Here is a 13,644-nt window from a genome sequence, read left to right on the forward strand (position 1 = left end):
TTCCACTGCACTGCTCATCAGCCCACGTGGGGTTTGCTTTCTTCCAGCCCGCGCTGTCTTTTGGAGTGGCCTCGCAAGGCCATCTGCCAGCTCCCTCAGCGCTTGAGGGTGCACCCCAGCAGGGCCCAGCAGGGACCTGTGCATCTCCACTTCGCCTAAGGGTTCTCTCATCTCATCCTCTGCCACCCCATCGAAGGGGATCCTCTCGCGCTAAGGGTAGCTCTTCTTTGGTCCAGCCTTTCCCCCAGGTCTCCAGGGCCTGGGACCCTGAAAGCCCATTCTGAAAGCTGGTCTTGCTAGGGCCGTCATGCGCCAGGAGGACGGGCAGAAGCGAGACCAGCCCAAAGTGCTGCCATGGCCTAGCGAAGGCCAGAGGGCTTTGAAGACGGAGCAACACAAGTGCCCAGATGCGGCCGTGTGATGAGCTTCATCATGACATTTCTTCCTAGGAGCTTGTATGGGGCCATGTTTTGCAGCCGTGCTGAAAACAGCCTTGAGAACCCAGGGACGTGTTAGCGATTGCTGAGCGGCGCTTGCAGAGCGCCGAGGGCTTTTCTGCTCCTCAGGCTGCCCCGCCGGCGGGCAGGCGGGGGGTGCACAAGACGCTGGGAGGGGACGCAGCGGGGACATCTGACCCCAGCTGACCAAAGGGATGTCCCACACCATACGAGGCCGTGCTCAGCACTAAAACTGGGGGGCGGAGGTTGGCGGGGGCTGCCCTTGCTCGGGGACTGGCCGGGTATCAGTCGCTTGGTGGCTCTAGCAATGGCTTGCTTTTGCATCACTTCTTTTTCTGGGGCTTTATTTTCCTCCCTCTTTCTTGTTGCTTGGGGTTTTTTCCTACAAGATTTTTTTTAGAATTCTAAAACTGCCTTGACATGAAGCCACGAGTTTTCTCCCTTTGACCCGTCCGATTCTCCCCCTGCGTGCCACTGCGGAGGAGGGAGCGAGCGGCTGTGTGGTGCTGAGCTGCTGGCCAGGGCTAAAGCACAACAACCTGTGAGCAAAAGAGTTACCTACCGACGGTGAGAGCGCTCATCCTCCCTCCTCCGTCAGGGTGCGGGCGTCCCCTGTAGCACAGCGGGATGCACGAAAGCCTCAGCACTCCGGCTGCTGTTGGAGCCGCTTCCAAAGCTTTTAGGGTGAGCTGAGGCATTCCCACCGCCCAGCGTGGAAGTGAAGCTCTCCCCTTGCCATGAGTTAGGGGCATCTCCTAAGCAGTAACACATAGAGCCACCCTTTCTTGCCTCAAAATACGCCTTTAGGACAATGTAAACACACATTTTAAAGCAATGAGCTAAACCCAGAACTGTGTATTTTATTTGCCTGTGCCACCAAAGCACTGCAAGACTCAGAAAGAAAGAGCACCCTTTGCCTTTGTCTCATCAACAGGACTCTCCAAGAAAGTCTCACCTGCAGCAGGCCGCCCAGGTGTCGGGCCCCAGCAGGCCCTCACTGACTGCACACGTTACTGGGGGGGTATAAATTGGAAAAACAGCCTCACAGCATATATGTTGTGCTTGAGCCATCACTATTAATGTCCTGTAAGAAGGGAGAAGATGGGGGTGGAGGGATGGTGTACCAGCAGAGGCAATGCATCTGCGGATCCATTTCTTCTAGCTGCTATTAAAGCCAGGAAGAGGACGGCGAGTCCAGTTTTGCTGCAGCCCTGAAATGCTCTGCGGTTTGCCCAGCCCACGGACAGGGATCTGCATGACTGGATTTGATTAGGTGCTTTTGGCACCGGCCTTGGCTGCTGGTCTGAGCTCCCCTGTCATAAGCAGCAGTAAATGAAACAGGAATTATGCAACGCAAGTGCCGAGTGATGGAGTAGCAACTGGAATGGAAACAACTGCCCCTCAAATCAATAATTTGCAGACTTGCCGTATCATTTACTATCATTTCGCTATAACCTTTCTCCATGAGGAGAAATGATATTGTGGAGTAGGGGGTTATATCTGTGGTGTACAGCTAAAGGCTCCTGCAAGGAGTTGACTGCTGGCTACAAGATGCTTTCACAGCAAAAGCCCATGAAATAAGAGGCTCCCCTTCCAGTTCAAAGTCACCACTGGATGCAAATGACACATTTTCTGTTAAGTCGCTGTGGATTTTTTCAGCCTGAGCACAGAAAAATCAAGTCCTTTTTGGCTCTCTTTTCATCAGTAATAAATGTCCACTTGAATTCATGTCAAGTCTCACGAAGCAGCAGGCAGTCGCCGTGCCTGTTGCTAGTGCGGAACTTGCTTGTTTCTCCCCTCTCCACACACCTCCTCGTCCAATTTTCTGCACCCCTCGATTTTCTCTCCATATTTCTGGAGGGGTCAGGGAAGGTGAACGCACTTCCCCAAGGAACCTCCCCAGACGCTGCCTCAGCCAACAAACTGCCTGGGGAAACATTAAACCGAGAAGTTCGGTATCTGCATTGCAGAAGATAAACACCTTGGCAAAGCAGGTCAAGCAATATCCAAGGACAAATCTCTACTTCAAAGGAGGTGAACTCAGAGCAGGACCAAGGGGAGTGTAAGCGGAGGAAAAAAAACCACAAAGGCACTGGAAGCAGAAATAAAGATGCTAACTGTGGCATGAAAACTGAGAATTAGGATAACGCAAAAGAAGCCCGAACCACAAGTACAGACAAGTACGTCCATACTGTGGAGGGACACCACTATCAGGGCTGGCTGCTGCCTCCCCAAAGTTTTCCACAAATGTTAAGGAGGGACTTTAACCAACCGGCACACATACAGAAGGCAGAACTGCAAATGTTCAACACAAGCCTCTTCCTTTACAGCCGCGATGACTTTTTGCTCACCTGAACAGAAGCATCCTACTACACTTTCAAATTTTTGCTAAGCAACATGCCACTTCCTAACTTGTTCTGAGGTATTTTCAAGAGCCTTCTAGTGGGTGTTGTAGGGGTCGTTTGCCCCATAACGTCCTGCTCCATTCACCCCACACCACAGAGACCCACACAGGGAACTCACTCAGTACATGACTGACTCATCCCCAAAGCACCATTCAACAGGTGGTTCAAGACAAAAAATCATAACGCACATCCTGAAAGAGACATTTCTAACCACCCTCGCTGCACAAAGTGCTCCAGAGCTGGTCTCCAGCCATGACAATTATGGGTTTGAGCCTCAGATGCTATAGCCACCAACAGAGTTGCTTCAGTAAGCCTGGAGCTTTTGTCACCTCTGAGCTACTCGACACCCCGGGTACCCATTTTACTGAAAGCACAGGGTATGAATGAGTGTAACCACAAATGGATAGCTTTCAGGATAGGAGACAAAGGCTGTGACTTTGGAGATGAACCTTGTAGGGAAGAGAAAAAGCAGGTACAGCGATGGGACTGAAGATGTTTCCTCCCAGGTTTATGCTGTGATCTCAAATACAGTTGATAACTATGGCCGTGCTGCAAAAAACTTAAATCCCTGCTCAGATAAATGGAGTAATAGAAAACACTTATTCAATGTATATCATTGGCACTTAATACTGTTAACTAGTAAAAATAAAGTTATTAATTGCATTAAGTTTTACTAGATGTGCAAGTTCCTCAGAAATACAGCTAAGTGGGGAGAGGAACAGAGAGTAATTATTACCTGGTTTGCAGTCATACATGCTCATTTATTGTTTCCACTGTGGTTTGGGTTTGCTCCCTAGCACGTTCTGTGTGAAGCAGCGTGACAGAAATGACTTACCAGCAAGTGAGACCTTCTTGCTCTTTTATGAATGATCTCTCTCCTTCCTCTTAACCTCTTCACACAGCGGGGAGCCCAGGTTGCTAAATACACCGCCTGCTGTGGTTTGTCACTGGCTGCTGTCAGCCCTTCTTAATGACATGTTTTTCCACTCAGCAGAGTTACCACCCTCTTGTAATTTCTAGTAGTGTATTAGCATCTCATTACACAACGCCTGCCACAGCACTAATTGAAACGCAAAGGACAGAGAGTTCCAGCACTAACTTGGTAGCAGAGGACGGATCCATCACCCAGCCCTTTCCTTTATGGCTGGTTTTAAGTTGCAATGAACTTTCTGCTCGTGATTTAAGGTCAGGCTGGGCTTACAGATGTTCTTTGCTGTATCAGGAAGGATGACCTGAGGCTGGGGATTTCTGGGCAGCTAATGGCCTGTGAAGGAGCAATGGACTGCTGACGGGCACCCAGGTCGATCACTCACAGCGCTGATGGCTGGGCCCTGATAGAGAAGGGCTCCTTGGCATGTAGATGGAAGGGGGATCTGAGCGCAACGGCACTGTAAGGCGCAGGAAAGGTCGTTTCGGGGAAAGTGTCTTTAAACTCGGTTTATTTGCTTCAGTATTTTACAATCTAATTTGATTCCTCTTGACCAAGGGCTAACCCCCCACCTCCAAGCCGTGCCAGGGGACAGCATGGCTATTTTTGACTGTCATCTCCACTAGCACCATCATTTATTTCACCACCTGCCACCATCTGAAATTGAGATTACATGAGGTTTATGGTGGGCAGTTTCCTTGCTGATGAAGCCCACATCAAGCAAGAGAACTTCAGCAAAAGGAGGAAGCCAGAGCTTGATGCACACAGACCCTTTTCTCCAGGGCTACTGCTCACCTACGCGCCCTGCCTTTTCTCAGAGTCCTGCGTGAAGGGCAGCCAGCTTTCCAAAAGGCCACAAGACTCTCACTGTTCAAATCCACCCACAGGCTTCGTACGATCAACTCTGATCAACTCTACCACTCTGCCATAACCAAGGGAGGTAAGCAAAAGGGCATCGCCCAAGCTTACTACTCTTAAAGAAGAGCAGCCTACTGAGACTGAGTCATCACAGGTGGCACTGAAGTCATTTGAATTCAAGACCACAAACCCTGCGTTCTCTTTCTAAATAACTTTTCCTGCCAAACTACTCTTAAAAAGCCAGGGCTACCGGACCTTAATTGCCTTCTTGTTTATGCTTTTTCCAGACTGTGCAGTGTGACAGATTTTGATGTACTCTGAGTTGTTCTTTATCATCTCTTTTCTGATTAAATGAGGGGAAAAGAGAAGTTAGAATTCAAGTAAACCCATTCAGAGAGCAAAACGTGTCAGTGCTTTGACCCTATTTCATTCCAGTTTTGTGAAAATGCAACATAGTCCTGCAAAGTAACTTTTCAGCACTACAGAGTCAGAAGTAGTCTTTGCCAAGACAAATTTCCTTCTTATCAGACCCTTTCCACAGTAATAGTTTTATTTAAAAAAAAAAAGCCTTAAGAAAAATTTGTAGAATTTGCCAGCAATTAAAAAGACAACTGGAAATAAAGCAGTTAAAAAATCTGATTTCTCCATTCGCAAGACACAGATACACCCCCCCAAACAATAGTCTAATACTTTTCTCTAATACTTTTCTCTAATAACAGATAAAGCTATTAAAATAGAAATCCTATTCTCCAGTTAAATGAAGGGTTTACAAAACCCCAAAATTAACGTTTTACTGGAGACAAGCTGATTCTTTTAAATTGTAGTGAACATTTAATTTCAAAGCAAGAAAAACAAAACCAGAAACACTTTGCAAATGTTAAAATGTTCTTGATTTTCCAATTTCTCTTTTGGGAAGAGAAGCAAGAACTACACACGATGAATTGACCTGAATGCTTGGGCTGTCCTGGTCCACATCTTCCTCCTCCCCTCCTCCAGACACAACAACTTTAAGATGCAAAACGCTGAAAAATCTGTGTTGTTCTAATTAGAAATTTGACCATAAGGCCACAAGCTTGTAATTCATAACAACAGATTTTTGGCATTATCTACTGAACTCACTAAAGCTTCATTTGGTGTCAGTACAAACAGTATTATCCCACGGAAACAAAGGGCAGTTGGATTTAGACACACAGCAGCTTTTTCTCCTGTCGAAGACATCCCACTCCGTGGCCCATAAACGTCCTGCTAGCATGAACCAGACTTTGGAGTGAGAGCAGCCACCCCATGCAAACAGCAGAACGCAGGCAACACATTATTATGGAATAACTGCCTGTAATAATGCAGCTGTGCTATCAGCTTGTGGCATTTACCTCAAGCCTACAACAAATTCTCAGACTTCACTGACAGACACGCCAATTTTTATCTCCAAAGACAGATTAGGCTAAAATTCATCCTCCAGCTAGGCAGGTACTCATGATTTGAAAACAAGATCAAATGCCCACAATTTCCACGGCAGCTCACCCCAGTGGCCAACTGCTTTCTTATCTCTTTGTGCCTGCTGTCCACTTTAAGTTTGATGAATTTGGCTTCCAGGTACTGACCTCTGTTCTACCTTTTCCTCACTGCTTTCTCCCCAGTTACCATCCAACACTGTCCCTCAGACTTCTCCTCCTCCTCTGACCCTCTTGCCAGGGCTGAGCTCCTGGATTTCACCACAAGAAGGCATCCTCTCTAACCCCAACCCTGGGTTTGTGACCCTCGTCTGAATTTTTGCAAGTTTGTTTGGTGTTTTTTTTGTTAAACCGCACACAGATCCATCAACACATTGCATGCCTGTGATGTCTCCTACTCATCTCAGCTCTCCGGTCCTTCCCTTTTCATGCACAGGGATGATACTAGCAGCTTTCCCCCTCCCTGTTGAAGGGTTTGGTCCCAGAAACCCACTCATAGACAATTTCCAGTAGGTGCCTGGAGAGGGGAAGGTTACAAGCACCATTGCATTCACTTAAAAAAAAAATTGAACATGAAGTGTTTCCCCCTGCCAAGAGCAAGATCCCTCCCTCTTTAAGGCTTCCTTAGATCACTCCTCAACAGGGACTAATGGGATCCAAGAGCTGCAAGGCACCCTAACATATCTTCTAGTTAACTTAAAGCAGATTTCTCTAGAGTCTTCCTCCTCTTCACACACACTTCACAGGGGCTGACACCAGCAGATCCAGCTCCTCACTACAGAGGCCAATGTATTTCTGCTGGGACTTAAGCAGTCCATGAGATCTCAAAGGTACAAATGACCCTCAGATATCACCTCCCACTGGCACTCAGTAGCACCTTAATATCACTTTTATCTTTGTTGTTGCCCACATTTTCAACTCCTGTATATTTTCATTGAGTCGGTCTTGAACCCGTTTCATATTTCCCATAGTCAGTCTTGAATGGGTTAAATATTTATAACTAAGTGAGATGCTCCCAGAAATACTAAGCCCTTGCAGCTTCCAAAGAAAAAGCTATATTAGAGGGAGGGAAGGGAGGAAGCAATACTTAGTCTTCACTGAACCAAAGGCAGAGTGAGCTCAACCCTTATCAGACCCCAGAAAAATCCACCAGTGTCAGGACACCATCCCCATCAAGGAAACGCTACATTGAATATCCACACCCAGTTAGACACCACAGAACAAATCCACAGCACCCAAACACCAGGTTTAATCCCCTCCGCTGATAGCTTGCGGGATTTATTATTATTATTTAAATAAGGATTGGATCATGGAGGAACCACAAACTTGAGACCCTCAGAGCAGCCTCTCCAGCTCTCACAGGTGGCAGCAAAAGCTTCTGGTTAGTAAGGACAGCTTTTTAAAGTTATCAGTAGCCTCTCTAACAAACTTTAAAACCAAACAATAACCAATCCCAGGAAAACCTGGCAGATTTGGCAACTCCAATCCTACACATACAGGGTTGTCTACACCCTAGGTGACTTTGATTTGCTAATAAAACAAGGCAGAAGCATTACAGAGCAAGGAAAGCAAAACAAAATCTGTTTGGCAGAAGTAAATGACCACAGCTCATACATGGAACTCAAATGCATTAGTTTGGCACAATGTTGAAAGAAAACAAAGGTCCAGATTTGGCTGTACATGCCCTAGTAGTTTACACTAAAAGTCTAAAATACAGTCTCAGCAGGTGAAGCCTCTACAGATATAATTTTGTCCCCCAGCTTTGTAAGACATTAGCCATGTGTCCAGTTAAACATAACAGCAACAAGCCTTAAGCCTTTAAAGCTTTAAGCCTCTAAAAACTACAATGCAAGTAGAAAATGGTTTGTAATAGGGCCTTATATCTGAAAGCCATCACACACAGTAACTGCTTCCACATCACACTTCCAGCCCCAGCTTCGCTCACCGGTCCCAAACGGACTACAGGAAAGAAACCTCCCACAACTCCCCCCAACAACACTTACTGCCCTTCTGCAGCTGTGACAGCATTCAAGGACCTCTTCAGCTGCAAACGTAGAGGTAAAACCCAGCCAAAATGGGCAGAGCTTGGTTTGAGATAACCACTGCAGAGGACAGAGGCATTTTGCTGGGTTTTCTCTCCCAGGATAAAACAGCCTGGATGTACCAGCAGGTTTGCAAACTTGTGGATCATAACAAGCCCATAACATACAGAATCTCACTTGGTATCAGCAGTAAGTTTTAGTTGGATCAGACTGCCCTTTGTCACAAGCCACAACACTGAGATGCTGCAGTCAGGGCTAAGCAACCCAGTGTTTTCCAGCACTGCTGACCTAAAACACCTCAGCTCACCACAGCTGTAACATGGACTGGCGATGAGCCTTTATTTCCCTGCCAACCCCATGTGGCTAGTGATTAGTGGGTTCAGGTGGCTGCCATTAAGCTGTAGATAGCACCACTGCCTTCCAGCTCTTGCTTGGTTATGTGAACTCAAAACTACCAAGGGAATGAAACACCCTATAATGCAGTCTAATAAATTTTGTTACAGCCTGTCTCACTGCATAAAGGAGATGCATCCAACACAAGCAGTGAGGTTCTGCTCTAGAAGAGCTCAGTGTTTGAGGAGAGAAGGGGCAAAAAAGGCTTAAAAACCAAAATCCAGCACTGCTGGTTAGAGAAGCCTGAACACAAGTACATAAAGCGGGGCCTAGAGGCTAGTACCGTGATGAATTTAGCTGCTTTCCCTGCACACAGTCTCATTGGTTTTCATGTACAGTTACCTCCAGGTTCCCGACACCCTGACCCAGAAAGTTAAAAGAAAAAAGGTTTGTTACTGCTACAGGTGTAGAAAGCACAACTCGATGGCATTTTTTTAGTTAGACTGCAAAAGCACTATTCCTGTCCAGCAACACTGGCCAGCACCTCACCCTGCACTGGCACAGCCAGCGATGACCCTGCTCTGACACTGGCTGGTGCACAGCGAGTCCTTCCAGCCTCGCACGATGATTATTCTGTTTTGCAAAGCTGCTTTCACGCTGCTTCACACGAGAAAGCAGGCGGTCGGGCAGCCCGGCCAGCCGCTGCGGTGCAAGAGGCAGGCATGCGAGGGGAGTGCTGCAGGGGCAGCAGGTGTCTCTTGAGATTCCACACAATCCCTCACCAGGGACCCCTAATCCTGTCAGAGTCAATTTGTTGTCAATTTTCCAGAGCGCTTAAGTACCAAGAGAGAATTGGTTTATCACAGGAAACACTTCCTCTCCAAAGCTTTTTAATTATTTCCGTATGTGTTGGGTAGGCGTAAAATGTGTGCAGGAATGATTTATGGGGAGGGAGGCTAGAGAAACGGAAGAACAATGCAGGGTCCATTCCAGCTCATCTCCATCACAACGCACGACTGCTCCTTACAGATCCTGGTAATGGTCCATGCCATTTGGTTTCTCCCACTATAGGGGACTATAGATCATAAAGCTGCACTTGAGCGTAACATTAATGTTAATTCCTCCTCCCATTCCTCCATCAAGGAGCAGTATGCACATAGAGAGGCCACATCTCAGACCACAAGGATTAACTTTCTCTCTCTGCACTGCTGATTCATTATATGAATTTGGTCATCTTGCAGGTGGCCTGATTTCCAGAATCAACTGTTTGCAAAAAACAGGTCACTAACATCTGGCAGCAAATTTATTGATCTATAATATGGCTGCAAGAACATTTACATACCATCTCTCGCAGCAGAGCTAGGATGCTTCAACTCCTGTTGGTAAGACTTGCATCCCTGCAGAAAAAGCAACATGTTGATCTCATCGCCGTCATTACAACTTGAGATGCCCCTTCTCATGTTGATGTTTGGTATGCAATGCTATTGGTAACAATTGTATTTGATGAAATTCTTCCAGCTTCAGGCTGAATTTCTTCTCAAAACCAGAAACAGAGAAAAAGAGTCACACCAGAAGAACCAGATGAGTTTCCTAACCACTGGGATGGTGGCTGTTCTGGGTGGTCTCTTGCACTCTGTCATGAAAAGTACTTAAAAGCTTGAGTGTTAAAACCAGATGTCATAACTTTGGAAAGTGTTGAGAAAAGAGTACCTCATTTCCCAGTATGGTCTGCCTGGTCTTCAAGTCCATCAGGAGTTTATGAGAGTCTCTGAGGCTCAGCATTTACAAAAATAAAGTTTCAGCCTGGATACCTAAGAAAAGCCCCAAACTGGACATGCACTTGAAAATCTGGGGTAAACAGGCATCCTTTCCACAGCACAGGAGACATCTGGTAAAACTTGGTTTCTTGTAATTCAGTATTGCTCTTAGTTTTCTTACATAGCCCATACTAATTTACAAATGGTTTTGTACTGACTTAAAGGGGTTTATCAGCCACGGCACTGTTGAGCTGACAAAATTTCTTCTCTTACAGCATCACATCAAATTTGAACAAATTACTTGAGAGCTAGTACCATTTCTGTAAGGAGACAGTTGTAAAATTGTCTGGAGAAGAATGAACTTTCTACATGCTAGTATGGTAAAATTTACCTTCTGGTAAACAACAAAGTGATTGAAAATGACACAGAGTCATGGGTGGTCCAGCTGCCCCATGGCCTCATGTGGTCAACAGACCCAGTCTTTAGTAAGAATGACACTGGCTACAACATCCTAGAGGAATTCAAATTTGCACAAAGTGTATTATAAATGCCCAAACAGTGTTAGAAATGAGCACAAGGCTTGTCTTCACTCTCCAGCTTCTCCATTAACATCCCCAGTACATTGTTGATCTGGCACTTTATCCTGCCTGGAGGCTGAGGAATATCTGGAATATTCTTGACTCCTCCGTGTTCAAAATAGAAATCAGAGGCTCTTGGTCACCACCCTGAAATTTGCAGGGGAATTTCTTTAATGAGCTTAAGTAAATAATAGTTTTCCCACTGAAAATTTAATGTATGGAAAATCTAGACCACTCTGCCATGAACAGAAAGAAGGAAATAAAACAAAACCCAACTATTCAGTGGGAGATACCTTGTTAAAATAAGAAAAAACAAGAATATTGTCAGTAATTGATGATTTAGAACATTTCTAAGTAAGAGATTCCAGGACTGGGCATCGCTTTGCTTCCATCATTATGGAAATCACAAGGAGAAATAGTGCCTCTTTCAACATCATTATCCTGAATTTGTTATTGCATCCACTTCAGACTCAATCACATTTTTCCTTTGCTTAGGCTAAAAAACCCTTTTTTTTTCATATCCCACTTCAGGATCCTTCCTCCTCTGTGGAGCAACCCGCCATTCCTCGCTTCTGAAATGAAGCAAGCAGTTGTTCTGCGATGTTGTGCCTCTCTCAGTAATGGTGTTATAAATAAGGAGAAATAAACCCTAGGGCAAAAGAAGATATTAGTTGCTCTCATATCTTTACTGGCAGAATAATTGGCTGCACTGTAAGCCTGACTCTACTTGGTTTTGCTATCTGTCACTGCTGCGGCAGGTTACAATTACTTTCTCCCTCTCTCTGTCCCTTTGTCCTATGCTTTCCTTCCCCCTGGGCGCCTGCCATGACCCCTTCCTACTGAAGTTTGATATAATGCTGACAAAATTCACTCTTTCGTTCGCCTTGTCCTCTCTCTTACTGTATCATATAATAAAATACCATGTGATAAGGGATTTTAAGAGGGAGAGGCAACGGCCAGAAGAAGGGGAGATGTCTGGCCCAGTCTGGCAGGCTGAGGTTGAGCAGATGTTGGGAAGAAGGGAAAGATGGGCAAAGCAGCCCCATTTCTACATCTACAGTGCCCTTTTCCCTTCTGTGAGAGCATCACAAAGACACCCACTGGCCAAAGGTCTAAAAAGAAAGCAAGCCCCAGCAGTGTAACTTGGATAATCAAGGATATATGAGGAAAGCTGGTATGACCTGACAAGGGAAACCCACCAGTGGCACAGCTAGATGAATTTATGATGGCAAATGAAGTAGCAATGGCATGGTGTGCCAAGGGGAGAGGAAGAAAGGACAGTGCCACTGAAGCAGAAGGATAAACCAGGTGCCATGGGAAAGCTGAACAACAGTGGTGTGACTTAATGTGATGAGGGCACTTCCAGGGGGCAATTAGGCATTGTAGGAAGAAACAGTCTAGCCTATTTCCAAACTTCTCATCTCCCCCACTTATGGGTTACACCCACCTGCACTCCTAACTAGCATAAAACATTCATTGTTTTAACTTGGAGGTAGGGGAGAAAAAGGATTTTAGAGCTGGAGGTGAGCAGCAGCCAAGTTCAGGGTGCCGTTTGCCTGCTGGACCCTGATAACAACAAGCTAAGCCTCTGAAGCACAGCTGCAGTGATCAGCTTGGCTGACATTGTACTCAATGTCTCTGTGTGCAGCAGGACTCGTGGCATTGAGCTCCTTGGTTGTTTTTAGTATCATTGGGACTTTCAGGGCAGGGAAGGTGTCTTTTTTGTGAGCAAAAAAGAAAAAATTAAAATGTGCACATGAGTTTGTTCCCCAAGGCTGAAAACAGGAAGCTGTGGGAGGAAACAGAGAAGGAGGTTTCGGTTCTGGTTCTGGTTCTGAAGGGGGGCTCAGGTTTCAGAGCTGCCAAGCAAGCAAACCAAACTCCCACGTCCCTACAACCTGAATGCATACAAAAATGGTTTTGAAATGGAAGGCTGCAGAGAAAGGAGAAAGAGGCCAGATTAGTATCACTCCATTGAGCCCAGCAGAGAAGAGCAGGAGTGGATACTGCTGTACTGTGACCTGTATTTTCAATGTCCTTTTATTTATTAACAGCCTGCCAAAAATAAATCCTCAGCGGCTTTGCTGCAGAGCAGCAACATGGGCCCTTTGAAATTTGCCTGCATTTTGGACGCATCAGTACAGCAAACAAACACGCTCCCAGAGAAAGGGCTGGAGGTGGGCAAGTCAGTAACCACCATGGTGTGGCCTGTGCCTGAAAGCTCCACGGGAGATATCTGGGGAAACTTTTCCAGGAGAGGAGATACCATGGGGGCTGACTTTAGCCCACAGAAGAGAGTAATTTTGTGGATTAAGCACAGCCTCTGCAAGAATGATGTTCCTTGCATGTACATTTTTTATTTCTCTCAAGGTAGACTCACGCAATCCTCCTCCCTAAGATACATCAGCCAACACCCCTGTATTTACTATCTGAAGTATAGAATGGAAGTATATCAAGGCTCCTGAAATGGCTAACAGTAGTCTGTGCTCGCCTGGATTTGCTCTGAATCCAGAGTGAAAACAAGCAGATCGCTACAGTGACTCATGGAGTCCCAGGGCTTTAGGTTCACCCTTGTAAACAGGCTGAAGTTCTGGCCCTGCAGACAACAGGAGTGCTATCAATGAAGCTGTATAAAGACTGAAGCATTGTGCGTGCTGTAAATAGGTACTATTTACTCAGTTCTGCTTGTCAGATATCTAAACAGTGGCCTACTGTCAAACAGAAATATTCAGTATCTTTAATTAAGATCAGCATCTTTCAGAATAACAGGATCGATACCTGGCCCAGCTGGCAGAAGGTGGCAGAAGACTGAGCCCTAACTATGGCAGCAAGAC

This window comes from Ciconia boyciana, chromosome 3 (assembly GCF_034638445.1).
Source record: "Ciconia boyciana chromosome 3, ASM3463844v1, whole genome shotgun sequence".
In the NCBI taxonomy this organism is placed as follows: domain Eukaryota; kingdom Metazoa; phylum Chordata; class Aves; order Ciconiiformes; family Ciconiidae; genus Ciconia; species Ciconia boyciana.